Source organism: Lynx canadensis, chromosome C1, assembly GCF_007474595.2.
Source record: "Lynx canadensis isolate LIC74 chromosome C1, mLynCan4.pri.v2, whole genome shotgun sequence".
Lineage (NCBI taxonomy): Eukaryota > Metazoa > Chordata > Mammalia > Carnivora > Felidae > Lynx > Lynx canadensis.
In genome coordinates, this window is record NC_044310.1 from 3,758,893 (window position 1) to 3,776,711 (window position 17,819).

Sequence of the window (17,819 nt, forward strand, 5' to 3'; positions counted from 1 at the left end):
CGCTTATCCTGGGGGATCCCGTGGGGGGACTGCGCTTCACCTAGAGCATCCCGGGGGGCTCCAGGTGGGAAGCCCCTTAGCACCCTTTCCTGCCTTCCTCCCTGGCCACCATCTCCCTCCCCACCCCACCCCCACTTTCCTGTTCAGCCTCACTTTGTGATTCAGCATTTTCGGGGTTGGTAACTTTCTTTGCCTCCTGGCCTGACAGAACTCGACTGCGGGGCTGAAGGCTGGGGGTCTTGACCCTGCAGTTAGTTACAAGGGCCACCTTAGGAAAGAGACCCGAGCTGCCTGGTGGGGACATGGGTGGGGAGCAGGGGACCCGCCAGTGGGGGTTGCCTTCTCTCCCCTTCATTTGTCTGTCCTGTGTTGAACCGCATCCAAGGGGAGATGACATAAGTAATAGCTCTTGGGGAAATGGGCTATTAGCATTTATGGAAATTAATACATCCACATCCGAGGAGTGAGAACACCAAGTTCAGGCCACAGCTGTCCCAGGGTCTGTCGTTTCGGGGTTTCTTCTTTCTCTGCAACTTCTCCTCCCCCTCAAAAATGCCATCCCCCTTCCAGTGCCAAGAGCAAGCTCCCACTCTGCTCACACATTGCAGGGTTGGGGGACCTGCGTGTGGAGAGTCCCATCTGCCCTCCTGGTTGTTGCTTGGAAAAGCATCCACCTGCAGAGCCAGGCTTATGTGCAGTTCCTGGGCTCCTGCCCATGTGCTGTCTCAGTGAGGGGCCCAGAGGGCATTGGCTCCCCAGGTTGCGTCCATGGGAACACTCCAGATCCACACCCAGCCTCAGTGGCAGTGATGGTGTTTGGGCTGCAGCTCGTTCCTGCCTGGAAAGCCACCCCGGGGGAGACCTCCCGTATACAACTGAGGTTCAGCTGTTGTGTTTCTCTCTCCCCTGCCAGTTGCCAGACTCTGTAGACACTCCTCGGCACCCCCCCCCCCACCAGGACTGAGCCAGGCCGTGGGGGATGGGAGGGGGGTTATGAAAAATGTGAAACCCAGGTCTTGTGCTCAAAACCCTTTGGGTCTGAATGTGGAGCCTGGTTGGGAAGAATTGGGCACAGAAGTGATTGCACACCACAGGTGTGGCGAAACGGGATACCACTTCCTGCCTTGCGAGGGTCCCAGCCGTCCATGCGCTCTGGGAGCCTGAGGGACGAGTGAGCTCTGTGGACGGGGACAGCCTGAGAGGCTGGCTTTCTTTGCCAACGGTCTCCAAATGATTCAGGAGGAAGTGAGTGGCACAAGTTTTGATTTGGCAGTTTCCGGTAGGGGCTCAGAGGCGGGGGGGGGGGGGGGGCGCCTCCAGACTTTCTGTTAGTTGGTGCTGGGTCCAAGGCAACCGGACACCTCAGAGTGGCGAAGGAAGGCCTCCTCTTTGTTGGAACCTGTGTCACGCGTTTCGTTTCCGGGGACTCCGGCTGAAAGCAGCACGTGTTTAGTCCTTGACGACATTCTCAGTGACCTTCATGTCACCAAAGGTCCCAGAGAAGAGTGATTTCCTGGAGTCCCTGAATAACAGGGCAGGGCAGTGGCAGCTGCAGGCGGCACTTGGGGAAGACCATCTCTGAAGGTGTGGGGGGCCAGAAACACTGAGCCTCCCTCCATCCCCTCTCCCAGCGGTCTCACCTCATAGAGGCGAAAGTTCTTGGCCATCTTGCCCCCTAAGGGAGTCCACGGAAGCCCAGAGGCAGAGACTTCTCCAGGGTCACCGAGGGCAGGGGTGGATCCAGACCCTTCACACCCCACTAATGGAAGCCCAGGTCGTCTTCCGCTCTCGCAATCGGAAGAAGCCAGCACCCTGTGATGTGCCCAACCATTGGATTCAGCTGCCCTTTGGTTAGGCCACTCTGAGATGTTGCTGACATGTACAGAGGAAACCGGTGCCCTGGGGTGTGTCTGAGTCACTGGGGAGCTGTTGTGGGAGGCGGGGGGGAATGTCATCAACCACAGAGAATTCTAGTGATACCATCCTGCTTGGCCTGGCAGGTCCCCAGAGCCAGGGCGCCATGGTTCCAAAGAGGTCACCAAAGAGAAGGCAAGGGGCCAAGGCACCTGGCAAGATGAAAAGAGAGAAGAGTCTTAGGTCATCCTGGGCCTGCACTTTGGACCTTGCTCTGTGACAGATCTTTGTAAATCACCCTACAAGGTGGGCTGGTTAGCCAGGATGGGGAAACTGAGGCACAGAAGGGTGGAAAGACTGACCCAGCCTCCTAACTCCTAAGGAAACCTTGATTCTGTTCCTGCTGTGCCAAGACTCTGAGACAGGTACCACCCCTCCCCCTTCCCACCAAGCTCCGGAAATGCCGGAAATCCCCGCCCCCCCCCCCCCCCCCCCCCCCCCCGCCCCGAGCTCACACACACAGATGGGTCTCAGATCCACAGCAGGGCCAGGGTTCAATCCCAGAATCCCAGCTCCCAAGGGACATGGAAACCCACCCTTTTCACGAAGGGGAGCCTAACACACTCTGCCCTCCATTTACTCCAGGTCCTGCCTTTCTCTGGAGCACTCTGTGAACAGAGCTGGTCCTTGGCCGACCTCTCTTGGCTCAGCCACTTCAGGGGAGGACGAGGGAACAGGGCCTCCCCAGGAGAGAGAGCACCCCTGGGACCAGATGGTGACCCACCTGGTCGTACTGTCTCTGTGGGGTAGCTTGAGGCTTCCATTCGGCCTGCCTTGGCAGGTAGGAGAGTCTCCCTGCCGGGTGGGCGTGAACAGCTGCCGTGTCTTCTTACACTTTACCACTTCCTGTGGGGCTCAGCTGAGAGCTGGCCTTCCTCTCCCTGTATCCCCAGGATGAGCTCTGGGCCCAGTGCCCCCCAGCCATGAGGGTGCCCCACAGCCACACCCAGCTTTCTAAATCATAGCCCCACGGGATGTGGTCTCAGGAGGCTCTCCCTGCTCTGCCAAATCATCGCCACGTACTTAACCCTGGAGACCTTGGCATGCGTGTGGGCTTGTGTGTGCCCCTCGTAGCACAGCCAGTCCCCCAACACCTGTCTTGCCCACATCCCTGGCCCCCGCCTCCCTTGCCCTCCCCCTTGCAGCCAGCCTGCTTCTCTCTCACCCCAGCACACAGGCACCTGCAGAGTTGGCTCTCGATGTCGTGCGGGGTACAGATAAAATAAGATTGGGGCAAGAGAAGAAGCGGAAAGGGGGGACTATCTCCTCCAGCTTCGTACCCATGCTGCAGACTCAGTTTGGTCATTTTCTCCACGGAGATCTTGGGCCCTGGCTGCTGGGCAGTCATCTACCTGGAGGCTGAAAGCTAGGCAATGCCCTACTTCTCGGATCCCTGCCCCAAGTTCAAGACAGAGCAGTAAAGTGTTCGTCACTAGGCCAGTTTCCCGGTAAATGAGCACATAAACACCAAGCCCATAAAGACCCCTAAATACCGGGTCTTGTCCACAGGGCCCTCGGTCACCAGTCTGGCCCGTGGACCCTGGTGGGAAGTTAGCTCCGCATCTCCCTCAGTCTCTGGCTCTCGCCTTCTCAGCCATCTGGCTTCACTCTCTTTCTGGATTGGCAAAACGAGACTATGTGAGTAAAAGCATAGGGACGATCCATGTCTCGTAGCAGGGTGTCCGGTCAATTCGGCTACCCTGCCACCTTCCACTTCTAGTCACGGACGGGGTCCAAATGATCGCCCTACCTGGAGCCCAGGGGGCTCCCTGGAAGGCTTGAGCAGTGACTCGGGTCCCCTTTTGAGTGACTTCATGACCCCCCCAGGGCTGCTCAGAATGGGCCCAGCCGGCCACTTCCATGGGGAGGGGGTGCCGTCCCGTTGCCATTGCAGAGAAGAGCCTCTCTGTGAATGGAGGGACGCACCTCGCCCTGTCCTCCCTTACCTCAGGCCTCCTGGAGGGCCAGGCCAGTCTGCCCGGCGCCTGTCTGCACGCCCGCACACCCTTGCAGTGGGCACTGGGGGGGCTGCTGAGCCGCTGTCTGAGCGTACCCACTCCCCTTCACCGCGGCATGTTTCCATGTTCCCTCGGCAGCTGGGGGATCCTTCGGAGCAAACTCCAGCCCTGATGCCCACAAGCTGTCAAATGCAGCCAAGGGCAGAAGGATCTAGAATTCTGCCTGCGAGCCATGCTTTCCTGAACGCTCTGTGGTGGCAGGGCCTCCCTGGGAACAGTGCCCTTCCCGCCCCTTCTAGATGGAAGAAAATCGGCTATACTAGAAGGCACGAGCAAGGAGATTCTGATTCTCCAGCTTCACTGGTAGCTGTGCACACAGTGTGACTGCAGAGCGGGGAAGCAGGGGGCTCCGGGGGTCTCAGGGCTCCAGACGTGCCAAGGGCCATGGGCGCACACGCCAGAACTGCAGGGAGGGGCACCCGAAAACAGTCCCCCGAGGGTCCTGATGAAGCTCCATCTTTCGCCAGCACTGGTCCAGGGGTTCTGAGACCTCACTTTGAGAAACACTTCCAGCTTGTTGTGTTTATCGGTGAACTTGCGGCTCTCGCTTCTCCCTAAGGCAGCTCACAGGGAAGCTTCGGTCATTGGAGGCTCCGATGCCAAGGGCACCCTGGGGCTTCCTCGAGTCTCAGGAATGCATGAAGCCCACTTCTCCAGGAGTGACCTGCCACACCTGTGTCATCTGTGACCTCAAATCCTGCTTTTATCTTGACAAGCGTGACAGGGTGTCATTGTCAGTAGCGTCGTGGTCCTCTCGGAATGAGGTTTGTTGGTTGGGGATGCTGACGGTCCGTGCACTTGTCTGATGGAAGCCAGGCTCTACAGAGGAGTGGGCTCTGTCCCTCTGGTCTCATCCTGTGGCATCTCGCCTCCCCCATCTCGGTAGCCTGTCTCCCACCTCTGCTTCTGGCTTCTTCTCCCCGTCCCCCCAGCCCCGGGGGTATTGCCTTTCCCTCTCAATGAGAAGAAGGTATTTTTAGTCACCCTGGCCAGGAGGTGTTCAGGTGTCAGGGACAGGAGGCCCGGAGCCATCTCTGTCCCTTTGCTCCTACAAAGGACACATGATACCCGGAACAGAATTGCAAATCCCAACCCAAAACGGCCACCTTTCTTCAGGGCCACAGGCAAGCTTTGACTTTCCTGGAGCAGTAGACCCCTCCCCATTTACACCTGTTGGAGAAGGGAGCCAGGGGTGACGGGGGGGGGGGGGGGGGGGGGGGGGGGAGTAGGAGGTCCCAGCTTCCCCGGCCAGGGCACTTTGGAGGCACCGGGTTGCCCCCTCACTGTGCTTCCCCTTCATGCTGAAAGATGGGTTTAGGAGAGGCCACCAGGGCACGCGGGGCATCTGCTGGGGGACGTGCACCCACTGTCCTAACAAAAGGATTTGTTTGGATGAGATGCGTCAACCATCCCAGGCCTGGTGTCACAGCCCGAGCAGCTGTGCTTGCCCGTAGGAGATGTTGTGCTCCCAACCCCGGCTCTGTGCAGTTGCGGCCTGTGCCGGGAAGTTACCCATTCCTTCGCTGTCCCAAAAAGGTGTGGATGAGGCCACATCGGCTGGGGGAGAAGACGTGGGGTCCGGGACACATGGGTGCCCCTTGGGCCACAACAGAAGTGTCTTCAGGCTGGGCAGGTGCCACCAGACAGCGTGCATCCTATGTGGTCAGGAAGAGACGTGAGGCTGAAGCCAGAGTGTCAGGGGGACCTAGGACGGAGCACCATTCTGGGCAGGGAGAGCTGCATACAGAAAGATCAGGGACGGGGTGCCCGGGGGACTCAGTTGGTTAAGTGCCCGGCTCTCGTTTTCCACTCAGGTCATGATCTCACGGCTCGTGAGTTCGAGCCCCACATCAGGCTCTGGGCTGACAGAACAGAGCCTGCTTGGGGTTGTCTCTCTCTCCCTCTCTCTCTGTGCCCCCCCCCCCCACTCACTCACTCTCTTTCAAAATAAATAAAGAAACTTAAAAAAAAAAAAGTGCAGGGACAGCGAGAGGTACTGGCATGACCTCAGGGAAAGGACACTGGGCCAAGCGAGGAAGCGTCTAGGGGGCTACTCATCTTTAGAAGATGTTTCCTGCCTCTTCTGTGGGTCTGAGCTGGGTCATTCATACAGCGTGGGGAGAGGGAAGCTGAACAGGTCCCATGAGCGCCCCCAGCCCTGCCTTGAGGGTCCCTCAGGTACTACCACCTTCCCAAACACGCACATTCACACAGCCCAGGCTGCATCTCACCCATGCTTAGAAGGTTCTGGCAAAGCCCACAGAGTGCCCCTGGGAGGGCTGCAGAAAAAAGGGTTTCTCCCCACCCTCCTGCAGGCTGGTAACCATGGTAACCGCTGGAGGTGCCCAGCCACCTGCTGGGCTGTATGGGTGTGAGGGCCTGGCTGGGCCCCATGGTATGCCCACGTGGGTCCCGGGGTAGCAGCCTGTGTGAACAGTAGGAGAGGGGGCGGCAGGTGCAGCCCAGGCTCTCACCCAGCACTCTGCACGCAAAGGCATCACAAGCCAAGGGGCCCTTCCCCCAGCCCCTCACAGAGACAAGGGCACCTGTCCCCCCCCGCTCGGCCAGAATCCCTGGTCTCTAACACAGCCCCAGTGTGAGCAGGCACTTTAACTAATACAGGGCTTTATTTCACCCGGCATTGCTTCTCCAGCCAGTGGGCGTCAGCAAAGTCCCTTCAGGCCCCTCAGTCTGGTGTCCTGTAGTCCAGCGACCCCATTTTAGGAAGAAGGAACCAAGGCTCGGGGAGGAATCCTACCTGTTGGCTCCTGACCGCTGACCTGTGTTGGGTCCCTGAGCCGCCTCGCTAGCCTCCCGTATGCCTCTGCACTCCATAGTGGCCATTGTGGCTGGTGTCTGGGCCCTCCTAGACCGTGTGCCCACGAGGACAGGGCATGTCTGTGTCATCACCGCTGCAGCCCCCGGCTCAGCCCTCAGGGGGGACGCGCCAAAGCAGGCTGTCAGCGACCATCAGGAACAGTGGACACTCCCAGAAGGCAGGGCAGGGTGGACAATGGCACGCGGAGCTCCCGTTCGCCCAGCTGGAGGCACCCTCTGCCGAGCTGGGCACAGGTGCAAAAGCGTGGCCCATGGACCTAGAACGGTCAGAGAAGGGAACCCTCTGGGCAGAAACTGAACCTGTGCCATGGTCCCTGGGACCCCGCTCCATGCATTGGACCGTCCTTAGAGGAGGGGCCCACCCATCATGAGGACTGCTCTTGCAACCCAGCCCAGGCCTTCCCGCTTCCTGAGCCAGACAGCCTGTGCCTCGTTCTCCAGGGAAATGCTCGTTTCCCTGTATGTGTTGGTGAAATAGCCTGGTGCCAGGGCATCGCCCCCCACTCCCCCCACACGGGCCCCAAGCGCACTCGCCTGCCCTGGGCTGACCTCACAGTCTCCCGAGTGCCCACAGTCCCTTGAAGCAGCACACTCCGTGCCTCAGAGGCCAGACTCACCACCCGACTCCCTCACGGCATCCGTGCCCAGGGCTCAGAGCTGCAGAGACAGGTAAATGCCACCGTCCAGATGAGTCCGTGAGTTCCCCGTGGCTCAGGAATGAAGTCGCGCCTCCCGCCCTGGCACTGCCCTCCACCAGGACTGCTTTTGGGGCTCCCCTTCTGCCCACTCCTCCACCCCAGGAACCTCCAGAGGCTCCATTTGGAGGAGCTGAGCTGCGGCACGCTCCCCACCTCATGGGCTCTGGGTCCTTAAGCTGAGACCATGGGACCAAGCCTGGGCTCCCTGGGGGCGGGCAGAGGCCACCCCCACTGCAGGCTCCCTCGTTTCTTCTCCCCCATACTGGCTACCCGCCAGCAGATCCTCCCCCAAAGTGTCTTACCCACCACCGGATCCAGGGCACGATCCTGGCACACCCTGAACACCAGGCAGTGCCCCAGGGGGGGTCAGGGCAGCCACGGCCTCTGGGCCTGGCACCCAGCCGGAGACGGCGGCACGTGGGGACTGAACCTGCATGCTGAGACAGCTGCGGTCCTGGGGCCGGCAGCACCGGCTGATGGCCACAGCCTCCCAGCCGCCTGGCGTCTGAATGGACGGCCTCTGTCCTGCAGCCCGTCAGCCTCCCGGAACAGACCACATGTTCAGTGCCCAGCAGCCAGGATGCCCCTCGTGTTTTTACAGCCAAGCCACTTAATTATGCGGAGATAATTCCTCCTAACTGCAGACACTGTCCCAGGGCATGCGGATTGAGTGGTCCCAGGTGGCAGGTAGAGAAGGCCATGGCCCCACCAGCAGATTTGCAGGGGAGCTGAGGGCCCGGCAGTTGGGGGGGGAACCTGAATAGCTGAACGCCTTTTGTCGTGCTGTGAGAAAGAGCTGGCACTTCATCTGGATGTTGGAAGATGATGTTGATGGTGACATGGTGATGATGGGGATGATGGCGGTGGTGATGGTGATAGTGGGGATGGCGGTGGGGATGGGGGTGATGGTGGGGATAACAGTGGTGATGGGGATAGTGATGGTGGTGATGGGGAGGACGATAATGGGGGTGATGGTGGGGATGGCAGTGGTGATGGGGGTGATGATGGTGGTGCTGGGGAGGATGATGATGGGGGTGATGGTGGGGATAACAGTGGCGATGGGGATGGCAATGGTGGTGACGGGGAGGATGGTGATGGGGGTGATGGTGGGGATGGCAGTGGTGATGGGGATAGTGATGGGGAGGATGGTGATGGGGGTGATGGTGGGGATAACAGTGGTGATGGTGATGGGGAGGATGATAATGGGGGTGATGGTGGGGATGGCAGTGGTGATGGGGGTGATGATGGTGGTGCTGGGTAGGATGATGATGGGGGTGATGGTGGGGATAACAGTGGTGATGGGGATGGCAATGGTGGTGATGGGGAGGATGATAATGGGGGTGATGGTGGGGATAACAGTGGCGATGGGGATGGTGATAGGGAGGATGGTGATGGGGTGATGGTGGGGATAACAGTGGGGATGGGGATGGTGACGGTGGTGATGGGGAGGATGATAATGGGGGTGATGGTGGGGATGGCAGTGGTAATGGGAATGATGATGGTGGTGATGGGGAGGATGATAATGGGGGTGATGGGGTGATGGTGGGGATAACAATGGGGATGGTGATGGGGATGATGGCGGTGGTAATGGGGATGGTGGTTATGAAGATAGTGATGGTGGTCACGACGATGGGGTTAATGGTGAGGATGATGGCAGCAACGATCGCTGTCACTGTCATTATTTGTACCAGAGCTGCCTTTGTCCAAGAACAGCCCTGCTCTTTGTCAGGCCCCTGGTTAAACCTGGCACGCATTTGCTCTTAATCCTCCCGCCACCCCAGGATTGGGTAATATGATTCTCTGCGCCTCACGGGGGAGAACGGGCACCATGCCTCCCTCGGGTCATGCAACCAGAGGACGGAGCTAGGATATGACCTCAGAGGACTCCCGATCCTGTGTCCCAGACCAACCTCGTGACGGGGCAGGTGCACGCCCCTGGCCTCACTCCTGGTCTAGGGTCATCGGGATCCCTGGTCCAGGTCAGCATACAGGGAAACCCCAGGAAGGCGCCGCCCGGCCCCCAGCTGGCCACCCTTGCTCCAGCTCCATTGATGAGGAGGTGAGAACTGGCCCTGGCAGAGCACCACCCCCACCCCCGACCCTGTGGGATTCCCAGGCTGCCACCGGGGCCTTTCCCTGCGTTGTGCACACAGGCCGTCCTCACCAGAAAGGGGACTGAATCTGAAGCAGCAACAGGGTGGCTGGGAAGAGGGACCCCTCCCCTGTCACCTGTCTGCTTTCCCTTCTGCCAGCGGAGACGTGGGAGCTCTCCACAGTCCTCACCCAATTATGGGGGACGCTCACTGCCAGTGACTGCGTTACACCCTATTGGGTTTCCATCATTCACTTAAACATCATTTCCTTAGGGGTTTAGCGGCTGTAGTGAGGTTTGTGTGTGTCTAGGTTTATTTGCTCTCTTGAACCTCTAGGATATACTTAGAAGTAGGATTTCTGGATCCCAGGCTATAGATCTGTATTACCCCGGTTGTTTCACCAGAAGATTGTGCCGTGTAGCCCAGAAGTAGCAACATCTGAATGGAGTAGCTTCATCGTAGGCTCACCAACAACGGGTATTCTCATTTAAAACTATTTTTCCCTGTGAATTATGATCACCAAGGCACGGCGCCTGGTGACTGTCTTCTGCGTAGCTCTTAATTCAGCAGAGCCTTTAATGGATGTGCTGGGGTAAAGCTGGCTTTCAAATTGCTAGTGTGGTGCTGCATGGGCAAGATATTAATCTTCCATGCCTCCGTCATGTGGTGCTAGGACCGTAATCCTCTTTGAAACCATTTGTTATTTATTCCTACAGCCCCCTGGAGAGCGGGGAGAGCCCCAGGAGCCTGCTCACAGATGCTAATGCAGGGAGAGCTGCAGAAATATCCCTGTAGACTCCCCGCCCCCACTCCTGACCAGGGTGTGGAGCTAAGCCAGGGCTGGGGACACGGGGCTCCAGCGCCGCCCCCCCCAGGTGGTCTCCCCTCCCCCAAGAGAAGGCTGTTCCTCTGCCTCCCGTACAGCCTACTGAGATGGCAAGGCTTAAAGGGTTCGGTGGTGGGTATGTCAGTTTCCTAGGGCTCCCAGAACAAATTACCACAAATATGGAGGCTCAAAATAGCCGTATTTACTCTCTCGCAGATCTGAAAGCTACAAGTCTGCAACCAGGGTGTGGGCAGGGCTCATTCCCTTTGGAGGCCCCAAGGAAGCACCTGCTCCAGGCCTGTCTCCCAGCTCCTGGTGCTGCCAGTGACGTTCCCAGGTTTCTAGATGTGTCATCTGCCCCCACCTTCACATCTCCTCCTTTCTGTGTCTGAATCTTCTTCTCTTCTTACGAAGACACCTGTCACTGGATTAAGGGCTCCCCCCACCCTCCCAATCCAGAGTGACCTCATCACTGGATCCCTACCTTAATTACATCTGCAAAGACCCTGTTGTCGTATAAGATCATACTCTGGAATTAATACTTTGACCTTTTGGGGGGGGGCGGGTACACACCTCAACCTGCTGCAGTGGGGTTCTGACCCCGATGTCCACCCGCACCCCCAGTGCCCTACAGAGGGTTCTATGACTTTCTTTCTAGCCTCCTGTTTATTTTCCCCTTGGCGAAGATCACATGTCAGGTGTTGCTGGCTGGGGGTGAGAGTTCACGAGGACCCCGGAGTGGGGGCACGGGGGAGAGGGGGTTGTGTCAAAGGCCCACGGTTACACCAGAACTAGGGCTTCATGCTGTCAAGAATGGGGTCTTTCCAGGGGCGCCTGGGTGGCGCAGTCGGTTAAGCGCCCGACTTCAGCCAGGTCACGATCTCGCGGTCCGTGAGTTCGAGCCCCGCGTCAGGCTCTGGGCTGATGGCTCGGAGCCTGGAGCCTGTTTCCGATTCTGTGTCTCCCTCTCTCTCTGCCCCTCCCCCGTTCATGCTCTGTCTCTCTCTGTCCCAAAAATAAATAAACGTTGAAAAAAAAAAAATTTTTAAAAAAAAAGAATGGGGTCTTCCCCAGCCGCATCTGCCGGCTTACTTGGAAGGCAGAACCACCACCCCCCCCTCCTGCCCAACCAGGTTTGGCTCAGCAGCTCGGAGAGGCTGTGGGAAGCCCAGGCCCTCCTTCTAGAGCTGACCTGAGGGTGACAAGGTGAGCAGGTAAGACAGGGCCCTGTGTCTCATTGACGGTGGATGGGAGGCACTCAGGTAAACCCCCTTTTCAGGATACCAGCCTGTGAGGGGGCCCTGAATCTGTCAGACATGCTGCTCAGCCAGGATTCTGCTTCTCAGGATCCTGCTTCCCCTCTGCAGCTGGAACCAGGATCTGGCCCCCAACTTCCAAGGGTCACTATCGAGATGCACATGAGAGTGAGGTTAAGAGCTACCATCCAGGGATCCGACCCCCACTGTGTGTGAAATCGACACACAGTTGGTGCAGACGGCCAGCCTGGAGCTGTGCCGGGCACTGTGCTAAGCACAAGGGAGGGGGACTGGCTGGGGACATGATGGCCAGAGTGTCCCAGTGTGGGGCTGGCCCAGAGTAGGTGGCTCCGGTCCCCACAGCCCAGGACCAGCCTCCCCACCTCCGATGTTGCTGCAGAAACTCACATCAGTGAGCAGGATGGCAACAGCCGCTGCTCCCCAAACAGGCTGCACAGGGGGTGGCTTCCTGCAGGGCTCCAGAGGGGAAGAGACCGCAGCCCCACCTGGGGGAGGCCCAGGTGCCCAGGGACTGCTTGGGAACACAAGACAATGCCAGCGTGGCCACTTCATGTGGACAGACTGTGAAATTGCCCGTCTGGGAACACCAGGAAGCTGGGGTCCCTCCTCCTCCCGTCCTGGGGTGTAAGCGGTTAAAACGCACCCCTGTGCCACGAAGCTTGGAGCAGCTCCATCCATCGGTGGATGCCACCTCGGCTCCCTCCTGTGTCAGCTGCTCTGACTGCTGAGTCAGGCTCTGAGACGCAGTAATCAGTGCTCATGGCTGTAACCACCGGCAGAATTGCCTGTCTCCTTCCCGTCCCTGGAACTCTGTTTTCCTGCCTCCGCTCAGTTAGGACTTGAGCCGTTTGTGAGAGGAGATGTTTTCTTTATGGTCTCTTATCATGGATGCCCCCAGAAGAGAGGGGGAAGCCAGGCCCCTCCCAAGGACACTGTGCAACACCGTTACTCTTGCCATCGCAGGGGATGGGGCTGGGGCGGGGCGGGGGGGGGGGGCCTCCGGGCCCCTCCCCTACCTTGAGCAGCCCCTTGATTCATTGATTACCCTGCTGAGAGGTGGACGCGCCAGCCAGGTCCTCGCAACCCTGCAGCTGCAGCCGCGGCCCAGAGGTGCTGGAGATGCTACGGCCGTGATGGCCATAGGGTGTCCTTAGCTCGGTGCAGCCTGTGGGTTGCCCGGCCACCGCCAAGGGGGCCGCTGCCTCACCCCGGATCCCCACTCTAGCACTGGTGAGGAGGGAATCCTGGAGGGGAGCCATTGAGACCTGCAGGCTTTCTACTTGGCGTGAAGGGCAGGGCTTGGGTTTTGCAAGGGAAATGACCCCTGGTCTGGTCCTGCTGTAGGAAGCTGCACCTCCCCAGCCCCCACCCCTTGCAGGACTGCCAGCACCAGGGACAGATCTCCCGTGTTCCCCGTGCATAATCTTTAAGAGCCTCTCCTCTCGGAAGGACCAGATCAGCTGGTCCTGACACCAGAATTGGTGAGAACCCTCCTTGCCCAGCCCCATGATCTCATGCTGCGTGTAACTCCCACCCAGGAGGGGCTGCCCCTTGGGAACTCAGGCCTTGGGCTGCCTCGTGGGGAGATGCCTGTGGCCTCCATCATGGTCTGGCTCCCCCGAGGGAGGCACGGGGGCAGCCTTGCCATTCCTCTGGGAGCGGGTGCAGCTGGAGCTGTAGAGACAGGAAATTGGCCTTGGCCAGGGCCCAGAAGGAAGAAAGCAACAGCGCCCCTGGGTGTGCTTCATCCCCAGGGAGGTAGGAGCAGATCCAACCCCCTCTGCCTCCCTCCAGAAGTGTGGGACACGCTGAGTCTGTTTGAAATGCGCCGTGGCTGAGTGTGCACTTCCCCTGAAGACCAGCCCGAGGGTCTAGGTGGCATCGTGTGCTTCTCAAGTCCTTCTGGCCACCTCATACCCCTGTGGGGACCCTGGGCCTTGGTCTTTACCTGCCCCGTTGGCATCTACTTTTTAGAGCAGAAGGAGGCTGCCCACGGGGTGGCCTGGGACATCAGTGCCTTCTACACGTGGGAAGGTCAGCACTACCCGTCTGGCCCGCGCGGGGTGGAGTGTCTGGCCTCTGGAAGGCGAGGCCTTTTCCTGGCATCTCTGGGTACCCAAGCACCAGCAGACTACGGGCCACTTGGCTACTGGGTGGCATGGGCCCATGTGTGTGCATGAATACGTGTGAGTGTGTGTGCGCACGCACATGCACACACGCCTTCAGATCTGCTTTCTGCTTCCCGTGCCTACACCCCCCTCCCCGAGCTTCTCACCAGGGCTGGCCTGGAACACGCCGTCCGCCGGGGCAGTGCAGGGGGCGGGGGGGGGGGGGGTTGGTGGCGTTCTGGTCTCTCCCTAGATTCTCTTGATAAACTTCCTGTAAGATGAGAAACCCCTGACACAGTTTCCCAAAAGGGGATGTAAAATTAGTTTCAAAGGCAAGCGAGAACCGCACGATGTCCTGGAACTCACATTCGCCCTGGGCGTCTGCTGTGGAGTCCACACGCCCTCTCCTGGGACTGCTGGGATGAGATTTTGCTAGGATGTCAGAGACACTCTCTCGCACTCCGCTCTCTGTCTGTCTCTCTTTGGCAAGATTTCCCACGCTTCAGCCACTGGCCAGCCATCTCAGGATCTGGGTTATACGTGCACACTTCCAAGCCCGTTTCTGCGTTTATATTTTTCCCTTAAGCTTTTTTTTTTTTTAAACAAGCTTATTTTGAAATGAATTTTGCTGCCCCTGCAAAAAAGAGAAATCCAGCATTACTTGTCATAGTTTGGAGATAACTAGAAAAGAAGTAGGTAGATGTTGGATTCAAGAACGATCTCAAGGGGCACCTGGGTGGCTCAGTCGGTTGAGCGTCCGACTTCGGCTCAGGTCACGATCTCGCGGTCCGTGAGTTCGAGCCCCGCGTCGGGCTCTGTGCTGACCGCTCAGAGCCTGGAGCCTGTTTCGGATTCCGTGTCTCCCTTTCTCTCTGCCCCTACCCTGCTTGCTCGCTCTCTCTTTCAAGAATAAATAAACGTTTAAAAAACATTTTTTTTAATCTCAAGTGTGATTAGGACATGCAGACTTTGACTGTCTCTGCCTTAGGGGATGTGGGATGAGCCCTTGCTTGCCTTCTGGAGATTCGGGGGTGTTCCAGTCACCCCATCCCCTAGGTCACAGGCAGGCTACTCATGTTCTCAAGGGCGAGCTGAGGAGTCCCTCCTGCCCCTGCTCTGGTGAATATGAGAGATGGGGGAGCCTTGGGGCATCAGGCATATGTATATATATATATATATATATATATATATATATATATATATATATCCCCTTATTGGATTTCGGCTCTGGGGCAGAGGGCAGTTATTGGGGAGGGGGTGCCCAGGGGCAGGGCTGGCATTCAAGTGTTGAAGACTTAGACGAGAAAACTACAGGGAGCGTTCTCCAGAAATCATCGCGGATTTGGGGGCAAAATGGCATAAGGTTGTCATTCAGAGTGTTGGCTTTGCAGTTAGGCAGACCCGTCCTAGCTCTTTGCCTCTTAGAGTTGTGTGACTCTAGGTAGGTCTCTGAGAGGACGCAGATGGTACAGGGGTTAGAAATGGAAAGTGCAAGCTGCCTCCCCGCTGTTTCCCACCCCCGGGGTAGCCCTGAAAATACTGCGGGGTGACCCGTCTAGGCCTGGGGACCTGCCGTTGGACCCTGAGGCTGGTGAAGGCCCTGGCAGATGGGGAGACGTAGCGGTCCCCCGAGGCGACAGCAAGAACAAGGACGGGACTGCCAATGGCACAGGGGCATGAGGGAAGAGGCAAGCAGTTGGCCCCAAGGTCGGGTGTGCCAGAAAAGAGGTGCAGGCAGGTGGGCCCAAGGTCAGGTGTGCAGGAGGTTCAGAGAGGAGAGAGAAGACTGGAAAAGTCGGCAGGGCTGGCCGTGAGTGGTTCAGCATGCAAAGCTGAGGTGCTTGGACCTGACGGAGAAGGCCCTGGGCAGCCATTGAGGCCTTTAGGGAAAGGCATGATGTGATAGAGCCCTGGCTGGGCAGCAGGAACGGGACTCTGGTGACAGGGGAATGACCATAGTCCAGGCAGGCACTCCCAAGGCCAGCGGTGGAAATGGGCAAGAGAGGGAATGTTCCAAGGGATGCTCATGTGGACAGAGCCCACAGAGCTGGGAGTAGGAACCTCTGCTCGGGGCAGAGGGGTGACACGGAGGCACGGCTAGCCGTGGGGCTCATGGTGGCGGCCAGAGCTGAAGCTGGCGGGGTGGGGGGGGGGCGGGGAGGGGCAAAGAAGCGTCCTGGAGGGTCGTTCAGGGGAAAGGCTCCACGAGCAGAACACTGGAAGCAAGAGTGCTTGGAGGAGGAGGAGCAGCCTGGGGTGCAGGTGGAGGGGACAGAGTTGGGGAGGTGACGGAGGTGGTACAGGTGCAGGGGGCAGAGGAGATGCGGATGTGTGCGCGCGTGTGTATACGTGTGTCTTCACGCCCGTGCACGCGTGCCCCTGAGGCGCCCGGCTCTCCGCACGCTTCGGGAACCCAGCATCGTCCTGCTGGGGGTCCAGACCTGGGGGAGACTCGAGTCCGGCTACAGCCCGAGATGCTGACCAGGGCCCGGGCAGGCTGCACCGTGGCACCGGGCGGCCCCTCGGAGGAGCAGCTGGAAGACGATGTGCTCTCACCTCACCACTCACCACCCTGCTCGTTTCGGCCTCGCAGGGAGTCCGCGTTAACTAGAAGGAAAGCACCGCCCGATCGGAGCAGCAGGACATGCCTCGTGCGTTCAGCCTGTCCTGGCAGGAGGGTCTCCACGGGGAACGAGGCAGACCTGGTCCCGCCACAGGGGGCTCGCCATCAAGTTGGGAGACAGCCAGGTGAGCAATCACGAGCTCCGAAGGAGAGGCACGCGCTGACATGTGACAGACGGGTCACTTTGGAGAGAACACTCCAGGACACTGCCTCTAGAGATGTGACGTTTGAGCAGGGACACAAAGGAAGAGCGTGCCAGGCAGAGAGACAGCACCTGCAAAGGCCCTGCGGTACAAGAGAGGAAACCGCTCCGGCCAGGGACTGAGGAGCAGGAGAGGACACCACCAGCCTCTCACCTGGATGTCCAGTGGGCAGAAATCAAGAGTGGGACACCCAACCGAGGGAGCCCCCCAGGCGCCCCAGTGGCGCTTCCTCTATCCACGCCACTAAGAGGACACATTGTACCCCACCCATGCAAAGTCCAACTTCGGGGCAGGACCTTGAAGGCCCAGCCTTTTCTCCGGGACTGCGCAGGTCACCGTGTCCAGGAGAGTGAGGTGTGGCATCTCTGGCCTGCTGTTTTCATCAGGTGGAGGCTCTGCCAGCGTGAGAGGGCAGGTGGCCTTACGGCGGAGGACGCTCTCCAGGTGCGTCGCTCCTCCGCACTAATCAGGAGCATCACAAGCAGGGTTTAAAAATACTATGCTTATTTCATTTCAGTGCAGGAGCGAGAAAGAGAGCGTACAGCCTGTATGAGCAACTCACATCAAAAATAAATGAGGCAAAAAGAGTAACCAAAAATAGTACGGCATCGGAGGCAGCAGCCTGTGTCCCTCGGCCAGCTGTCCCCGGCGAGCGGCATCGCAGAGAGCGGCCAGGAGGACGGCTTTGCGTGCTTATTCCGGAACAGATTAATCAGGCCTGCAATCCGATGATAGATCAGAATTACTAGCAAAGGAAGAGCAGGATAATTGCTCGGGGCGCACAGGGCCCCTGTACGTCCTCCCCTCCAGCCCTGCACCCCCGCCAAGCAGCGGGCCAGGGTGCGGCCAGCAGGCAGTGTGGGGTCACCTCTGACCTTCCTGGCAGAATGTTCACTCAGGACAGGCCCCAACGAGGGCCCACACTTTTGTCTTGATCTCATTATGGTGGACGGCGCCTTTATTTTTTTTACGTCATTGATCAGGGTTTTACAAACTACAAGGACCCACTCCAGCCCACCACCTTCTTCTGTAAATAAAGTTTTATTAGAACACAGCCACCCCCGTCCAGTCACACACTGTCTCTGCTGGCTTTCGCACAGCCTTGCTGCCGAGACCACCTGGCCCACAAAGCCTAAAATATTGACGCCCTGGCCCTTACCCGCCCAATCTTGGCAGGTCTCCCGCCCTAGATGTTTTTCATCATATGCCTAAGCATCCTAG

At 58.6% G+C, this 17,819-nt stretch overlaps 1 protein-coding gene across 1 annotated transcript in view; it reads left to right on the forward strand.

Moving 5' to 3' along the window:
• Window positions 1–17,819, forward strand: part of KCNAB2 (potassium voltage-gated channel subfamily A regulatory beta subunit 2) — an 85,458-nt gene that overhangs the window by 880 nt on the left and 66,759 nt on the right. The gene's annotated exons all lie outside the window — the stretch shown is intronic.